The 13,981-nt window shown below is 41.4% G+C and overlaps 1 protein-coding gene across 11 annotated transcripts in view; it reads left to right on the top strand.

Moving 5' to 3' along the window:
- Nucleotides 1–13,981, top strand: part of LOC140202653 (ELKS/Rab6-interacting/CAST family member 1-like) — a 754,922-nt gene that overhangs the window by 134,703 nt on the left and 606,238 nt on the right. The gene's annotated exons all lie outside the window — the stretch shown is intronic.

Raw genomic sequence — 13,981 nt, 5'->3', positions numbered from 1 at the left:
GTTGCAGAAGGCCTAACAACAGCAAGACATGCATGAATGGTTGAGTCCTTATGTTTCCAATAGCACCTGGAACAAATCCATAGATCCTCAAAATTGTCAGCCCAGGTAGAAAAGATACTGAAGAAGGCATGTAGGATGCTTGGTTCCATTAGCTGAGGTATAAGAATATTAGAACAGTGAGAACCTGGTGCAACTTTATAAAACTTTTGATTAGGCCATGCTGGAGAATTATATGCACTTATGGTGCTACACCACAGGGAGTGCATTATTGTGGGTGCAGAGGAGATTTACCACATGTTGCCTCTGGAGCTGATGAACAGGGACTTAATAGATGTGGAGACTCCGAAGGTCACTGCAGACACCCAAGCTGATGATTCACCCAAGGTTGAAATTTAAAAGTCCTACAAAGGACTTGGCTGACAATGGAAGGCGGAGAGGTCTGCTGTGCAGTCCTCCCTGAATCAGTTCATAACTGAGGTGAATCAGCTGCTACCACCCTCAGCTAGCAGTATTGGCACAGCCATCCTCTTCCTCCTCTGCTGCACTCATACTAGCAAGATAACACTAGGAGTGATTAATGTTATGTGAGATTAATGTTCAATTACTTTCTAATTAATCTGTGAAGGCAAGGTCAAGTGGATCTAACCCTTTTGTTCATAGATCTATCCCTTTTGTTCATTGTCTATTTGGCAATATGCCTTTCAGGCCAAGGCTAGCTTGGTCACTGGTTTGCAACCAAGCCACTCTTGATGGACACTGAGTACATTCCAGTCCCCTGCTGCTCTTGATGTTGCTTCCAAGTGTTCAACACGGCGGAGCACTGGCACATCAAATGATGAAAAATGATAGGTGGTGGTCAGGAGGCAGATTCTTCATCTGACTGCATATAATGAGACCTTAGTGACCTCTTCCTCTTGCCTTTGATTCTAATCTTTTCATCTGAGACTTCAGTACCGCAACCTGTGTACCACTGCTTCTCCCTCTTGAGACAGGATCAATTTGGAAATTGTGATGGAGTAGATTGGTACATCTATCAATGGTATGTTGTCAGTAAGGAATGATTCTGTAAGATGACATTTTCAGACTGCTGCTTGTCTGCAATGTGAGCCAGCTGTCCCAATTTGGTCTCTACATGTTTGGGAAGAGGGTTGTTCAGAAAGTAATCTGGACTGGGAACATTTAAACCATGTCCGTGTTTGGTGTCTAGGTAGGTCAATGCCAGTTAGACTTGTCAGATTTTATCTTCTGTGTAGCAATAAAGCTAGATGATTGCTAAGCCACATCAAAAGTTAATTTGCTTTCTAACCAGAGTTTGTTATTGATGCACTTTGTGATGCTTTCTTTGCTGCTGGTGGATGCAATGTAAGAATAGAGTTTTAATATGTCTTTTACAGAAGGCTGATTAGGATGCTGTAAGTGAATAACAATTCTGTTACTTGTTACAGCTTCACAAATTCTAGTATAATCTTTACGTGTCACTTAAATTGATGGACTTTCAGATTCCCAACATATCTGATGGTTTCTGTGATCAACTATTTTTCAGGTATTCAATCCAAACTGAGCAAATTAGCTTGAATTTGACTGACTAGTGGACAACTAATCCACTATGGTATCAGTGTTCAGAGCTTTCACTCTTTATCCCCCACTGTACAAAGTTACAGGAACATTATTGGCTGTGTAATCAGTTCTTTGCTGCTTCCTAGCTCATCTGTTCCTTGCAGTGTTTCTTCATCTTTATCTTGTCAATTATGCCTAGCCTGCTTGGCTCCAGTGTGTTCATTTGCCTACAGGTAAGTTAGCAATGGCAAGTTTATCACAGTCTACAATTCTCTTGTGAATTGTAAACCATCCTTCAACTGTCAGGAACCTCTGTCTAAACATAAATTGTGGTTTTCTTAATATAGCGCAGCCTAGTCTAAGATCCTGCTCTAGTAGTTTTCCATAGCTGCACTCTTTATCTCAAGAATTTCTTCTCGTCTAACCACAAAGAGATCAGAGAGATTATTCTACTGTAATGGTCGGATGCAGCTCAGTTGTTTTCCTCTTGCTCTTGTTTAGCTGCTGGGATCTGGGCTTGTAATCTTTATTGGCAAAGTCAAGATATGGTCATCGTGAGAGCAATTGATAGTTAAGAGGGGCACATTCAACCTTTCTTTACCGTATAAGAGATTGCAGAATGAGGGAGAGTTGAGATGCAAACATGAGTAATGTATGTTAGTATGCTATCATTCATGATCTCTAAATCATCTGTTGGTCAAAGATGCCTGTAATTGTAGGTTCTTAAACCCACAGGGCATTGTGACTCCTTTCCAAATATTCTGCAGTGTGTGAATTAGTGTTAATGCGATAAGTTTGCTTGTGGTCGTATAAATACAATGCAGGAAAATTGATTGCAATAGGTTTTTCCCTTGTTAAGAGATGCAAGATTAACATGGGGGCGGGGAGGAGAAATAGGCTAGTTTTGGCTTTTCTTGGAGAAATTATGTGCATTTTATGTATACCAGCAGGGAGAAAAAAGATTATGTTGGTGTCATTAAGTATTTGAATCCTGCACAGTTTTCATTGTAATTTATTCAAACAGCACATTGGCACAAGTCTCCTGTGTCATCTTAGTTTTTTTCCATGCACAACTAAATTTCTAGTACTGTATATGATGGTCAGTCAGCAATAATTCCTTTATTGCTGAAAGAGATGCTTGTGCAGCTAGAACTGAGTAATATTCTATAGGAAATTTTGGGAACCATATTAGATTGACAGGATGTTAACCTTGTCCTGAATTGTTGATTAAAATCAGAGTCGGGTTTATATATCACTGACATATCTCGTGACGTGTGTTGTTCTGTAGTAGCAGTTTTGTGCTTGTTCTTTCTTTCCTCTCTTTTCTATAGGTGTATTCCTCAGTTAAATATTATGTGGAAATTTGTGGCAAATATGATTATATAATATATATGTACAATATCTGAAATACATCTTATGGAAATGTTTGTTTGATGATGAACTTCAATAAAATAAATTACGAAGAAACAAATAAGTAGTGCAAAAGAGGAACAGCAAGGTAGTGTTCGTGGATTTGTGAATTGTTCAGAACTGACAGCAGAAAGGAATAAGCTGTTTCTAAAATGTTGAGTGTGGTCTTCAGGCTTTTGTCCTTCCTCCATGATGGTAGTAATGAAAGGTGGGCATGTGCAAGGTCCTTAATGATAGACAGCATCTTTTGAAGATATCCTCAGTGGTGGGGAGGGTTGCTGCAATGATGGTGCTGGCTGAGTCTACAACCCTCAGCAGCTTCTTTAGATCCTGTACCTTGGAGCTTCCGTACCAGGCAGTGATAGAGCCCGTCTGAATGCTCTCCATGATATATCCATAGAAATTTGCTAGAATCTTTGGTGGCATATCAAATCTCCTCAAGCTCCTAATTAATTATAGCCACTGGCGAATGAAGTTATAGTGTGGGATGGAGTAACTAACAATCTGCTGAACAGACTCGGTAGGGTGAGCAGCATCTGTAGAAAACAAGGAAGTTGCTGATGTTTCAGGTCAAAACCTGCTGGGACCATGGTTGTTTGTGGTCGATATCAATGATCTGGAGCTGAGACCATTGTTGTTTGTTGTCTATATCAATGATCTAGATGATAATGTGGTAAATTGAATCAGCAAGTTTGCTGATGACACTAAGATTGGAGGCGTTGTGGACAACGAGGAAGACGTTCAAAGCTTGCAGAGGGATCTGGACCAACTGGAAAAATGGGCCAGAAAATGGCAGATGGAACTTAATGCAGACAAGTGTGAGGTGCTGCGTTTTGGAAGGACAAATCAAGGTAGGATATCCACAGTAAATGGTAGGGCGCTGAGGAGTATGGAGGAACAAAGGGATCTGGGAGTTCTGATACATAATTCCCTGAAAGCGGCAGGTAGACGGGGTTGTAAAGAAGGCGTTTGGCATCCTGGCAATCATAATTCAAAGTATTGAGTATAGGAGTTGGGATGTTGTGGTGAGGTTGTATAAGACATTGGTGAGGCCAAATTTGGAGTATTATGTGCATTTCTGGTCACCTAACTATAGGAGGGATATCAGTAAGATTGAAAGACTGCAGAGAAGATTTACTGGGATGTTGCCAGGTCTTCAGGAGTTGAGTTACAGGGTAAGATTGAACAGGTTAGGACTTTATTCCTTGGAGCCTAGAAGAATGAGGTGAGTTTTGATAGAGGTTTACAGAATTATGAGGGGTATAGACAGAGTAAATATGAGTAGGCTCTTTCCACTTAGATTAGGAGAGATAAATACGAGAGGACATGGTTTTTGGTGTAAAAGGGGAACTTCTTCACTCAGAGAGTGGTGGGAGTGTGGAACGAGCAGCCATCTGACGTGGTAGATGTGGGCTCACTCTTAAGCTTTAAGAAGAAATTGAGATAGATACATGGATGGGAGAGGTCTGGAGGATTATGGACTGGGTGCAGGTCAATGGGACTAGCGGAATAAAGTTTTGGCACAGACTAGAAGGGCTGAATGGCCTGTTTTCTGTGCTGTAGTGTTCTTTGGTTCTATGCGACTAAGAGCTGAGATGCCCAGTATAAAAAGAAAAGAAGACCCAAGAAAATGCAGATGCAGGAATGGGCCCATTTTGGGTTAAAATCCTGCATCAGGGCTGAGAGTGGAGACTCCACTTCTCTCTCGACTGACCATCTCACTTCTCCACTCAGTCCTGATGCAGAGTTTTAACCCAAAGACCAACAATTTATTTCCTCCTAGAGATGCTGCTGCTTGCTCTGAAAAGGAAAGGGTAACTGGTAAAATGGGCTATTGGTGATTAGTGGACTAGGGGGAAGAAATAGAACATAACATAGAATAGTACAGCACATCACAGGCCCTTCGGCCCACAATGTTGTGCCAACCCTCAAACCTTGCCTCCCATATAACCCCCCACCTTAAATTCCCTCATATACCTGTCTAGTAGTCTCACAAACTTCACTAGTGTATCCGCCTCCACCACTGACTCAAGCAGCGCATACTTTCTGAGTAAAAAACCTTCCTCTAATATCCCCCTTGAACTACTCACCCCTTACCTTAAAGCCATGTCCTCTTGTATTGAGCAGTGGTGCCCTGGGGAAGAGGTGCTGGCTATCCACTCTATCTATTCCTCTTAATATCTTGTACACCTGTATCATGTCTCCTCTCATCGTCCTCCTCTCCAAAGAGTAAAGCCTTAATCTCTGATCATAATGTATACTCTCTAAACTGGGCAGCATCTTGGTAATTCTCCTCTGTACCCTTTCCAATGCTTCCACATCCTTCCTATAGTGAGGCGACCAGAACTGGACACTACTCCATGTGGCCTAACCAGAGTTTTATACAGTTGCATCATTACATCGCGACTCTTAAACTCTATCCCTCGACTTATGAAAGCTAACACCCCATAAGCTTTCTTAACTACCCTATCTACCTGTGAGGCAACTTTCAGGGATCTGTGGACATGTACCCCCAGATCCCTCTGCTCCTCCACACTACCATGTATTCTCCCATTTACTTTGTACTCTGCCTTGGAGTTTGTCCTTCCAAAGTGTACCACCTCACACTTCTCCGGGTTGAACTCCATCTGCCACTTCTTAGCCCACTTTTGCATCCTATCAATGTCTCTCTGCAATCTTTGACAATCCTCTACACTATCTACGACACCACTAACCTTTGTGTTGTCTGCATACTTGCCAACCTACCCTTCTACCCCCACATCCAGGTCGTTAATAAAAATCACGAAAAGTAGAGGTCCCAGAACAGATCCTTGTGGGACACCACTAGTCACAGCCCTCCAATCTGAATGTACTTCCTCCACCACGACCCCCTGCCTTCTACAGGCAAGCCAATTCTGAATCCAGCTGGCCAAACTTCCCTGGATCCCATGCCTTCTGAATTTCTGAATAAGCCTACTGTGTGGAACCTTGTCAAATGCCTTAGTAAAATCCATGTAGATCACATCGACTGCACTACCCTCATCTATATGCCTGGTCACCTCCTCAAAGAACTCTATCAGGCTTGTTAGACACGATCTGCCCTTCACACAGCCATGCTGACTGTCCCTGATCAGACCAGGATTCTCTAAATGCCCATAGATCCTATCTCTAAGAATCTTTTCCAACAGCTTTCCCACCACAGATGTAAGGCTCACTGGTCTATAATTACCCGGACTATCCCTACTACCTTTTTTGTACAAGGGGACAACATTCGCCGCCCTCCAATCCTCCGGTACCATTCCCGTGGACAACGAGGACATAAAGATCCTAGCCAGAGGCTCAGCAATCTCTTCCCCCGCCTTGTGGAGCAGCCTGGGGAATATTCCGTCAGGCTCCAGGGACTTATCAGTCCTAATGTATTTTAACAATTCCAACACTTCCTCTCCCTTAATATCAATGTGCTCCAAAACATCAACCTCACTCATATTGTCCTCACTGTCATCAAGTTCCCTCTCATTGGTGAATACCAAAGAGAAGTATTCATTGAGGACCTTGCTCACTTCCACAGCCTCCAGGCACATCTTCCCACCTTTATCTCTAATTGGTCCTACCTTCACTCCTGTCATCCTTTTGTTCTTCACATAATTGAAGAATGCCTTGGCGTTTTCCTTTACCTTACTCGCCAAGGCCTTCTCATGCCCCCTTCTTGCTCTTCTCAGCCCCTTCTTAAGCTCCTTTCTTGCTTCCCTATATTCCTCAATAGACCCATCTGATCCTTGCTTCCTAAACCTCATGTATGCTGCCGCCTTCCACCTGACTAGATTTTCCACCTCACTTGTCACCCATGGTTCCTTCACCCTACTATTCTTTATCTTCCTCACCGGGACAAATTTATCCCTAACATCCTGCAAGAGATCTCTAAACATCAACCACATGTCCATAGTACATTTCCCTGCAAAAACATCATCCCAATTCACACTCGCAAGTTCTAGCCTTATAGCCTCATAATTTGCCCTTCCCCAATTAAAAATTTTCCTGTCCCATAGAAACCATAGAAACTACAGCACAGAAACAGGCCTTTTGGCCCTCCTTGGCTGTGCCGAACCATTTTCTGCCTAGTCCCACTGACCTGCACACGGACCATATCCCTCCATACACCTCCCATCCATGTATCTGTCCAATTTATTCTTAAATGTTAAAAAAGAACCCGCATTTATCACCTCGTCTGGCAGCTCATTCCATACTCCCACCACTCTCTGTGTGAAGAAGCCCCCTCTAATGTTCCCTTTAAACTTTTCCCCCCTCACCCTTAACCCATGTCCTCTGGTTGTTTCCTCCCCTTGTCTCAGTGGAAAAGGCCTGCTTGCATTCACTCTATCTATACCCATCATAATTTTATATACCTCTATCAAATCTCCCCTCATTCTTCTAAGCTCCAGAGAATAAAGTCCTAACCTGTTCAACCTTTCTCTGTAACTGAGTTTCTCAAGTCCCGGCAACATCCTTGTAAACCTTCTCTGTACTCTTTCAACCTTATTTATATCCTTCCTGTAATTTGGTGACCAAAACTGAACACAATACTCCAGATTCGGCCTCACCAATGCCTTATACAACCTCATTATGACATTCCAGCTCTTATACTCAATACTTTGATTAATAAAGGCCAATGTACCAAAAGCTCCCTTTACGACTCTATCTATCTGTGATGCCACTTTTAGGGAACTTTGTATCTGTATTCCCAGATCCCTCTGTTCTACTGCACTACCATTAACCCTGTATGTTCTACCTTGGTCTGTCCTTCCAACGTGCAATACCTCACACTTGTCTGTATTAAACTCCACCTGCCATTTTTCAGCCCATTTTTCCAGCTGGTCCAAGTCCCTCTGCAGGCTCTGAAAGCCTTCCTTACTGTCTACTACACCTTCAATCTTTGTATCATCAGCAAATTTACTGATCCAATTTACCACACTATCATCCAGATCATTGATCTAGATGACAAATAACAATGGACCCAGCACTGATCTCTGTGGCACACCACTAGTCACAGGCCTGCACTCGGAGAAGCAATTCTCTACTACCACTCTTTGGCTTCTACCATTGAGCCAATGTCTAATCCAATTTACCACCTCTCCATGTATACCTAGCGACTGAATTTTCCTAACTAACCTCCCATGCGAGACCTTGTCAAAGGCCTTACTGAAGTCCATGTAGACAATATCCACTGCCTTCCCTTCATCCACTTTCCTGGTAACCTCCTCAAAAAACTCCAATAGATTGGTCAAACATGACCTACCACGCACAAAGCCATGTTGACTCTCCCTAATAAGTCCTTGTCTATCCAAATGCTTGTAGATTCTGTCTCTTAGTACACCCTCCAATAACTTACTTACTACCGACGTTAAACTTACCGGCCTATAATTTCCCGGATTACTTTTCGATCCTTTTTTAAACAACGGAACAGCATGAGCCACCCTCCAATCCTCCGGCACCCCACCCGTAGACAGTGACATTTTAAATACTTCAGCCAGGGCCCCTGCAATTTCAACACTAGTCTCCTTCAAGGTCCGAGGGAACACCCCATCAGGTCCCAGGGATTTATCCACTTTAATTTTCCTCAAGACAGCAAGCACCTCCTCCTTTTCAATCTGTACATTTTCCATGATCTCACTACTTGTTTCCCTTAACTCCATAGACTTCATGCCAGTTTCCTTAGGAAATACAGATGCAAAAAACCTAAAAAAAAACCTATTTAAGATCTCCTCTGATTCTGTCCTTTTCCATGATAATGCAAAAGGCCAGGGAGCGGTGGTCTCTGTCCCCCAGATGCTCACCCACTGAGAGATCTGAGACCTGACCCAGTTCGTTACCTAGTACTAGCTCTAGTATGGCATTCCCCCTAGTCGGCCTGTCAACATACTGTGACTGGAGTCCATCCTGGACACACTTAACAAACTCTGCCCCATCTAAGTCCTTGGAACCAATCAGTATTAGGGAATTTAAAGTCACCCATGATAACAACCCTGTTATTTTTGCACCTTTTCCAATCTGCTCCTCGGTATCTCTGCTGCTACGAGGAGGCCTATAGAATACTCCCAATAGAGTAACTGCTCCCTTCCTGTTGTTGACTTCTACCCATACTGACTCAAAAGAGGAACCTGCTACATTACCCACCCTTTCTGTAGCTGTAATAGTATCCCTGACCAGTAATGCCACCCCTCCTCCCCTCCCCCGCATCCCTTTAAAAGCACTGAAATCCAGAAATGAAGGACGATGGTCAAATAGTGACAATTAGGGCTGGAGTTCATAAACATAGGAAAAGATAAATAGATGGAGACATAATAAAGAAATGGATGTCAGGGAGTCAAAGTGAAGGTGTACATAGGTGCTGGCGGGTGATTAGCAGAAACAGAGGCTGCCAGTGCTGGAATCTATTGAAGAAGGAAGTTGATAATGGGAATGATTATGGAAGAACCAGAAGGTGATAGAATCAGATCCATATGAAGGAGAGCCAGTGGATGAAATGTATAGGTGGTAGGATGATGAAATTGGGAGGAGTTTACAGTTGGATTTGGTGGGTGGGAGGGATTGCTTGAAGAGAGGCAGCAACTCTGGTAAGGTGAGACCACATGAGTTTAAGAAGCAGTTAGAATCAGATAATGCTCTCTGTGTCACTTGTTGCTAACAACAATGCTGTGGGACATGCCTCAGCAGCTAGATTGTACTAATAGAAAGAGAAACTGAGCCAAAATGATGGACAGAAATGATGGACTGTAGATAAAAAAGAAAAGGTGAGGTAGAGAAAATTAGAGGACTTGATACAGAGGCAAAAAGGCTGTATCATATCAAGATGGAAGATGAGATGCTGTTCCTGAAGCTTTTATTGAGCCTTATCATAATGGGTAGATCAAAGAGAGTGGTATGGAGAAACTCAGGGTCACTCCTTTGTACTGAATAGAGGTGTTCCGTAAAACATTCACCCAGTCTGCAGTTCCTTTCCCCATTGTAAAGAAAGCCACAATATGAACACCAAATGCAATACACTAAACAGGAGAAAGCGCAGGTGAATCAGTACCTTACTTGTGAAGATCTTTTGGAACTTGATTGATGGGAAGGAAGAGGTGAACAGTAAAGGATCACATCTTCTGTGGTGTGGAAAAGTGCTATCAAATAGAGATTAGTTGATGGGGATACATAACTGACAAAGGGCTGATGGCTTTAAACTATTGAAAGGGGTGGGACAGAAATATCTGTCTGGTGGAATCTTGTTGGAGCTAGTAGGATTTGCAAAGAATAATCTATTGAATACAGTAGCTTGTCAAGTGGAAGGTGAAAATCGGAGGACCTCTATTCTTCCTCTATCCAGGAAGAGAGTGGAGGTGCAGGAAATAAATAAGGTGCAGTCAAGGACTCTATCCACAATGGTTGTGGGAGGCAGAATTCTTAGTTCCCTTAACCATTGCAATTTCTGCTTCAGTGTGAGGATCCAAGTCCAATGCAGAATAGGTTAAAAAAAAATGAGATACCAAATAAGGACAGCCAGCATTTTAAGGTGAAGGTGACTTAAAAACCTTGGTTATTGAGTACCAAGTTATTTGTATTGCTTTGACACGTACAGCAGCATGCCTCATGAGCAAGTGCGAGTACAGTACAATCTTTTGATAAATAAAATGTGCCATTTTGCTCTAGATCAACATTTTGCAGGCACATCTGTTGTAGTTAAAGGGTTGGAAATCAGAAAGTCACCACCAGAATCTCTTTTGTAGACTTTTCTGGGAAATTTCTGATACTTAATGTGGCGACACTTGTAACTCTAAAGGCAGAAGCTCATTTGAACACATTTCCTTTAAATTCTTACCCATCATAATGCTTCACATTTCTGTATAATTATGTATAAATTTGCCTAGTGCTTGTTGCACCAGTGAACATTTTAGAAATTTAATTAATTAACCTCTTAAAAATCTTTCTTTCACATTTCCTGCCTGGATTATCAACTGCAGCCTGGCATCCAGGTTAGTAGCTATTTATATCTGACTGCTTGTCTGAATGTGTTTTTATGGCAAAAAGTAAAGCATGGTTATGGATAACTTCAGAAGGAGCATGTCACAGTATTCTGTTTTTCATGTAACCCTCTTACTATTTGGTACTCAATCCTAATTTTGTTCCTCTAATTGGTAGTAGAACCATGGAATGGAAGGAAACCATTCAGCTTGCTTAGTTTATACTGTATCTGTCTAAGAGCAGATAAGCTTGGCTCACTCTTCTGCTCTTTCCCTATAATATTGTGAATAATTTTCTTTCAGGTACTGATCCAGATCAGCTTTGAATGCTACAACTGAATTTGCCTCTTCTACCTCTGACAATACATTTCAAACTCTAAATAGCTACTGCTAAAAATCTTTTCTTTACATTAGTTTTGGTTCTTCTACCAATGGCTTTCATTTTGTGCTCCTAGTTTATTACCCTCCTGGCACTGTGAACATTTGTTTCCTTTCCGCTGTCTATGACTTTAATTATTTTAACTACCTCTGTCAATTTAACCAATTCTATGTATCCTTTTCTGATACACGAAAAGAAAAACTTGGTTCTGTAGTCTATAAATATAACTAAAGGCTCACACTCTTGAAATAATTATAGTAAATATTTCCTGGATCCCTTCTAAAGCCATCTTTCTTAAAAATGTGATAGTCAAAATTAGACACAATGCTCTTAATTATGTCTGAACCAATGTTTATGAAGATTCTTGACACTCTGGCTCTTGTACCTATTTAAAAAGCTTAGAGTCTAATCTACCTTTTTTTTTCTGAACTACCATTGCTATATTCAATGAACAATGTACATGCGCCCAGAACTTTGTAATATCCCTTTTGGAGATGTCACTCTTTTGTTATTGCCTGTTCGTATTCTTCTTACCAATGTGCTTCACTTCCCATTTCACAGCAATAAAATTTATGTCACCTATCCGCCCAGTCCACCAGTTCATCTAAATCTTCTTAAAATCTTTTACCATCATTCTTATCATTCACCAGCCCTCCAAATTTTGTTGTTATGTGCATATTTAGAATTTTCTTGCCCTCCGCATCCAAGTTATCAATATACTTAAAGGAAAGCGATAATCCTAGTATCAAATCCTTAGTACTCCACTGTACTCTGCCAGGTTACCTGCAAGCAATCCTCTGTTTCCTAAAGGTGGGAGATAAGGAAGGACAAATTAAATACATTGAATCTTAAACAACTGAGCAATAAGGAAAGGAACTAAATTAACTTGTCTATTTTGTTTTCTTTGTCACTGTCTTCAGTCAGGAAATAGAAATGGAGGGAAACTGCTGGAAATTTGGTTGTTTTGTTACTGGAAATTAAGTAATCAAACCATCATTGAAAATGTACATATTTCTTTTGTAAAATAAGACTTTGTTAACCATAGCTTAATTTTACTAATTTATTTGACTATCTCTTATTAACAGATTCAAAAGCATATATTTACATTTATGATCAATAAATCCAAAGAGAATTTAGAAAAAATTTCCTTATTGAAATAGTGAAAGTGAAATGGAACCTATTATTACAAATTATCATGGAAGTCTGTTGATTGCATGAAGGAGAAAGTGGGTTAGGATGAGGAAAAATAGGAGAAGGTAAATATGAATAAATAGCCCCAAAATCAGTTGGCCTTAATAGTCTGCCACTGTTTGGGAGTTTGTGTAAAAACAAACCTGTGATCGAAAGTCAAGCCGGTCATTATCATTTGCAAAAATTGAGAAAAAGTTAACATGCTTGAAAGTTGTTGCTGGATGTAGGTAACATATGATCATTTTTAGCAAGTGTTTTGAATGTTTTGATTTCATCACTTCTGGATAAGATGATGCAATCGAATGCGTGTGACAGTTCACTGGTAGTTAAAATGGCATGGAATTCAACTAAAAGCACCTTTTCTGAGGTAACGTGCCAAATTATCATTGCAAACAGTGAGGAGTGGGCAATGTCAAGGTGAGTTCAGGGAATGAGCCAAGATTGTATTTTGTAGAATCGATACAGATCGGGTGAGCCATTTGGAGAGGAGAAGTCCGGGCAGTGGAGTTCTGATACCTGTACAAATGACCCAGGTGCAAGGTTGGATCACTCTGGCTGCTGAGCTGATTTGAAGAGCTGAGAGTGGCTTTGGGCTGGGCGGCGTAATCTGAGCCTGGAGCGAGTCACTGGGTAGTGTGGTCTAGGCCCAGAACTCTTAGTGTGAGGTACGATCTGCTGTTAAGACAATTTAAATGCCGGCCCAGATTATTCGCTTGCTCTCTGCGATGTTCGCTCCTCTCTCTAGGGTGCCAGAGCCTTTTGCTGTCCCATTGTTTGGTCAATTTAAGCGCCTGCCCAGATAGACTGAAAAGACAAGGTGTTGGGTTCTGAGGTGAGAGCCAATTTTGCTTGCTCACCGCGATGGTCACACTTCTTTCCGTAATATGAACTGATAAGTGAGGCTTTGGGCCTAGTTCGGGGTACAGATCTGAGAACTCAATTTGGTTCAGAATATTGTTGTTCGCTTCAATTGTTTGCATGATTTGTATTTTCTTTTCCTTTCCCTTGCACATTGGATGTTGGTCTTTTATTTTTATTTCTTTAATTGGGTTCTTTCAAGTTTCCTGCTTTATGGCTACCTGTAAGCAAACAAATCTCAAGGTTGAATAATTTATACATTCTTTGATAAATGTACTTTTGAATCTTAAATCGTTGAATCTTAAAATTAATTTCTTTCCTGAAAATCAAGCTTTTACTGAGGTCATCATGGTGACATAGAGCCGTACACCACCAGTATCTCTTGGCCCTTTACTTCCATGCCAAACATCAAGTATGTATCTGTACTAGCCTCATATACCAGCACATGATCTGTAGCGTGCACGTATTAATGACTTAGGTGGCTGTTCAGATACTAAGGCTATTACCTTCAGGGATCGCTGGATTTAAACACAAAGGTCCTATTGATAGCCTTGCCATTCCTGTTGCAGGCAACTCCCAAGTTGCAGCCATTGAGGTTGTGGAAATTCAC

The sequence above is a fragment of the Mobula birostris genome, chromosome 9, assembly GCF_030028105.1.
Source record: "Mobula birostris isolate sMobBir1 chromosome 9, sMobBir1.hap1, whole genome shotgun sequence".
Lineage (NCBI taxonomy): Eukaryota > Metazoa > Chordata > Chondrichthyes > Myliobatiformes > Myliobatidae > Mobula > Mobula birostris.
This window is presented reverse-complemented; position numbering and strand designations above follow the sequence as displayed.